Source organism: Mus pahari, chromosome 14, assembly GCF_900095145.1.
Source record: "Mus pahari chromosome 14, PAHARI_EIJ_v1.1, whole genome shotgun sequence".
NCBI lineage: Eukaryota > Metazoa > Chordata > Mammalia > Rodentia > Muridae > Mus > Mus pahari.
The window spans coordinates 21,353,617-21,359,220 of NC_034603.1; positions in this window are offsets into that span (position 1 = coordinate 21,353,617).

The following is a 5,604-nucleotide window of genomic DNA, read 5'->3' on the forward strand; positions in this document are numbered from 1 at the left end:
GGGCTGGTGAGATGGTTAAGAACAATGACTGCTCTTCCAGAGGTCCTGAGTTGAATACCCAGCAACCACATGATGGCTTACAACCATCTATAGGAGGAACTGATGCCCTCTTCAGGCAGGCAGATGTATATGCAGCAGAATATTCATACATTAAATAATTAAAATTTTAAAAAAATATATTGTTTTTAAAAAATGAATGAAACTAAGGCATGGTGGCACAGGTCTTTTATTTCAGCACTCAGAGACAGAGGCAGATAGATCTCTGAGAGTTCAAGGCCAGCTAGGTCTACATAGTGAGACCCTGTGCCAAAACAAACAATAAAGCATGAATGAAACTAATCCAAACGACAACATGGATGAACACTGAAACACGGCAAAGGAAAGAAGCCGAACTCCATGGGAGAAGTTGTGCATGACTCCACCCTGTGACAAACCCAGAATGGCCTGAGGGATACTGACTGACTGCAACAGACTTGTGAGTAGAGAGCCTGGAGAGTTCCTGTGTCAGAACAGTTTCCCTTAGGATGAAAATGTCAGTAATGTTGGCTCAAATTTAAGGCAGGGTCACATGTAGCCCAAGTTACTTTTAAACTCTGGGTTTTTTGGGTGTTTTCTTGGGGGGGGGGTATGTTTTGGTTTTGAATTTGGGTTTGTTTTTGTTATTGTTGTTCCCAGACAGGGTTTCTCTGTGTAACCCTAGCTGTCCTAGAACCCATTCTGTAGACCAGGCTTGGCCTCCAACTCAGAGATCCACCTGCCTCTGCCTCCCTAGTGCTAGGATTAAAAGCATGTGCCACCACCCAACTAAAATGGTAAGCTGTATGTTACAGATTTTTTTCTTAAAGTTTTTTCAGTTTTACTTTATATGTATGGGGTTTTGCCTGCATTTCTGTCTGTGTACGCCTGGTGCCCTCAGAGGTCAGAAGAGGGATCCCAAGAAACTGGAGTTGGGGATAGTTGTGAGCCACCATGTGGGCTCCTGGAATCAAACCCAGGTCTACAAGAACTCTTAACAACAGAGCAAGCTCTCCAGGCCCTACTTTTTTTTTCAATTTATTTGATGTGTATGGGTGTTTTAAACCTGCATATATGTATGTTCAGTTGTGTCTGCAGAGACCAAAAGAGGGTGTCAGATTTCTAGAACTGGAGTTAAAGATGATTGTGAGTTGCCTATGGGTGCTAGGAATCAGGCCAGGGTCGTCTGGAAGGAGCGGCCAGAGGTTTTAACCACTGAGGATTCTTTCCAACCATGTTACTTACTTTATATTGCAACTTCTTGAGGTTTGAGGAAGTCAGCATGGGCGGTACTGTATACCTATTGGTCCAGCTATTTGGAAAGCTAAGGAAAAAATTCCCTTGAAAGACAGTCATGAGGGCTGGTGAGATGGCTCAGTGGGTAAGAGCACCCGACTGCTCTTCCGAAGGTCCGGAGTTCAAATCCCAGCAACCACGTGGTGGCTCACAACCATCTGTAACAAGATCTGACGCCCTCTTCTGGAGTGTCTGAAGACAGCTACAGTGTACTTANATATAATAAATAAATAAATCTTAAAAAAAAGAAAAGAAAAGAAAAGAAAAGAAAAGAAAAGAAAAGAAAAAAAGAAAGGGGCTGGTGAGATGGCTCAGTGGGTAAGAGCACCCAACTACTCTTCCGAAGGTCCAAAGTTCAAATCCCAGCAACCACATGGTGGCTCATAACTATCCATAACAAGATCTGACGCCCTCTTCTGGAGTGTCTGAAGACAGCTACAAAGTACTTATATATAATAAATAAATAAATAAATCTTTAAAAAGAAAAAAAAAAAGAAAGACAGTCATGGCAAAAACCCATAATCCTGAAACTTAGAGAAAGAGGGCTGGCAAGATGGCTCAGTGGTTAAGAGTGTCGACTGTTCTTCCGAAGGTCCTGAGTTCAAATACCAGCAACCACATGATGGCTCACAACCATCCATAATGAAATCTGATGCCCTCTTCTGGAATGTCTGAAGACAGCTACAGTGTACTAACATAGAATAAATAAATAAATCTAAGAAAGAAAGAAAGAAAGAAAGAAAGAAAGAAAGAAAGAAAGAAAGAAAGAAAGAAAGAAAGAGAGAGAGAGAGAGAGAAAGCAGAACTTCAAAGTCAGTCTTAGCTATGTCAAAAACTAAAAGTCAGCCTGGTCAACAGAGATTCTGTCTTCCTTTTATTTGTGTATTTGTTTATTCGTGGGGGGGGGACAGAATTGTAATATGCAAGTCTAGCTAGTTTGTAACTCACTATATAGAAAGGGGTGGCCCTGAACTCACAGACCTGTGTGCCTCTCTCTGCCCAACAAGTACTGGGTTTATAGTCAGATAGACACCACTGTTCTTGTGAGACCTTGTTGTAAAAACAATCGAAAAGGATTCTTTGGACCCAAGAGTTCAATGCTAGCCTAGTTAGTTAACATAGAAAAAAAACACCTCAAAAAATAAAATCAGCTAACCTTTTTTAAGGTTGGCCTTGACCTACCTTCCTCTGATTTTTGTCCTGCCTGTAGGAGATACAGAGCCCGTATGACTGCGTTGGTTTTACCTATGACAGAGTCATGTCTCACCTGAGTTATCAAGTGCTGGGCAGAGTCCAGGCTGCCTAGCCCAAAGTGTCCTCACAACCTGAAAGATTTACTGACTTTCTCCTGGTAACAGAGATGTTTAATTCTAGCATTTGGGAGGCAGAGGCAAGAAGATCTTTGTGAGTTCGAGGCCAGCCTGGTCTGGTAAGTTTCAGTCCAGTTAATCAAAGCTATGGAGTAAGACTCTATTGAAAGAAGATGGGAAGAAGCTGAGAATCTATCTGCCTTCTCTTGGAAGCCTTCCTCCAACCTTTGGCTAAACCACTAAAAAATTATACATGTATATATAAATTTCTCTCAGCTTTGTAACCAACATCAGCATGCCCTGTTGGCCCTACTAGTATTTTCCGTTCAGAATGACACAGCTCAAGCTGGGCATAGTGGTGCACATCTATCTTTAATCCCAACACTCAGGAAGAACAATGTGAGTTCGAGGCTATCCTGGTCTACAAATTGAGGACAGCCGGGGCTGTTACACAGAGAAACCCTGACCCAAAAAAAAAAAAAAAAAGCCACAACTTTTTAACAATTTATTTTTCTCAAATAAAATACAGCAGTCACAGAGTACTCATTCTGCTAAAAATAGTTTCCTGGATCATCAAACTTATAGCTCAAGAGGCTATTCTGGGATATTTAAATATACAAAATCAAAAAAGTTATTTGAGAATTGTGAAGAATGTGAATGGCAGGGTTCCCAGAGTCTCAACTGCACAGCTGTGTGGAGGCTCTGTGTGAAAACTCATGTCAGCACACAGGTTTGCATCCAGCAAGTATCCTGAACATTTTAGAAACAGGAAATTATCTGGTGTTTTTCTCTGGTACAGCTTAGTTCTGGTTAAACTTAGTTCTAAGCAATCAAAAACAACGCTTGTTTATTTTTAAATGTACAGCATTCATAAGATACAAAACCAAGAGACTGAAAGTTCTCAGTCAGTTGAGAACTCATAATCCCCACCGAGTGGTCACTGGGATCCTTGGCCTTCTGCCAGTCACTAGTGTCCTGACAAAGCTCCACGCTTGAGTAATGATAGCCTTCTGGCCTCCCCCACCTCACAGTGAGTAGAACAATGGGCTTCAGTCAAAGCAACTCCCTGTTCTTAAATTCCAGAACTCCAAGCTGGACTTGGTAGCCCACACCTGTGTACTTTCAGAGGCTAAGAAAGAGACTGAGCTTGAGGGCAGTTAGGCTACATGGGACATACAAGAAGGCTCTGTCTAAACAAACAACATAACATAAAGACAGGCTGGGCTGAGGAAAGGTGGTTGAGCAGAGTTTAGTCCCGGTTGTTTTCACTGCAACAGTTTCCTGTTATGCTTTTCTGATATAAACACTGGGCCAGGGTATGGTTCAGTTGCTACAGTGCTTGAGGGACATGCACAAAGCCCTAAGTCCATGCTCAAGTGCTACATAAGCTGACCTGACGTTGCTACCACAGGGTTGTCATCCACTACATAGTTTGATGCCAGCCTGTGCTACATAAAACACACACCAACAACAACAACAATAAACCCTATGGTCAATTCCATCCCATACCAGTGACATCCTTAGGTCATCACTCAAACTGTCTACTTCCTTAGCAGCAGTATGTGTCATTGAGTTCTTCCCCAAAGCCACTTACTCTTGCCCTTACTCAGGCTGCTCCTCCTATACATCTGCTCTATAGTGTCATTAGCGATCTCAGTCCTTTGCCTCTTCATGATCCTAAAATGCCAGGTGAACTTTGCACAGACTTCTACAGGCCTTACAAGCTGATAGGATCCAATTTAACTCTAAGCCCTTTGATCACCAATAATTTTCCTGGTATGAGTCACAGTCTCTTTATCCATCTTCACCTCGACCAGCCCCAGGCTGGGCCTTCTTCCATCTCCAGCAGCTGACATTCCAACTCTACGCCTGAGTCCTGTCTGTTGGCCTCGTCAGCTGACAGCAGAACCTGCTCACTCCAGCTACCCACGACCCCAGCAGCAGCCACTAGCTCATTTCTACAGTTTTAAAGTTTCTGGGCCATTTTTAATTTTGATGCTGAGACTAATCAGTATTCAGCAAATCCTGGGCTGGTTTCCATCTGGCCAAACTACAGCGCTCTTATCTCAGGAGGCAGTACTCTCTGGTTCTTGATTAGTAACAATGATCTTAAGGCCTTGTGACCCTTATAATAGATTCACTTCCAGAATTCCTCACAAAGGGTGAGCAAGGGGCCTAAGAGTGTTGTTCAGTGATAGAACATTTACACAGCATGTAGGACCCAAGTCTCATCCCTAGCATTAGGGGAGAGACAGAGACAGACAGACAGACAGACAGACAGACAGACAGACAGACAGACAGAGAGTCAGAGTGAAGCAAGTCAGAGAGCCTGTAATCTGAAGCAGGATCAGAGCTCTGTGGACTAGCAGCAAGTTCACATGGCTCTCAGCCCAGACATTGCTTCACAACCAGAGGGGGGGCATTTATTTTCCTGTTGTCATCTAGTTAATGTGCAAATGCAGTGTGAGTTCAAACTCTAAATATATCCCAGATGCTTACAGTTTGACACTTGGACAGCAGCGGTGCACGCCCTAACTTGGTCTCTAGGGAATGGCAACAGAAATTCAGTTGTAGCTAAAGGCAGGAACAGAAACACCAGGCAAGGAGACAATGAGCTGAGCTCGTGGGAGCATCAGGAGTCCTCCTACAAGTCAAGGGCAAAGCCTCAGAAAGCAAACAGCCTCAAAAGCGGCTTTCACTACAGAGATCCCGCAAAGTAAGAAGCACAAGAGCATCTGTGCTCTTGAAATGCTTTGAAAAATAAGTAAACTCAAGAAGCTATTCAGCAAAGAGAGGAAATGTAATAGAGTCATTTTTCTTCAGATGTAGGTAACTGAAACTGGGTGTGGAGGCACAGACCTGGGATTCCAGAATTTGAGACTGTGGAGGCTGGAGGATCCCAGCTTTATAAAAGTTCAAAGTCAGCCAGTAAAACTCTCTCTCTCTCTCTCTCTCTCTCTCTCTCTCTCTCTCTCTCTCTCTC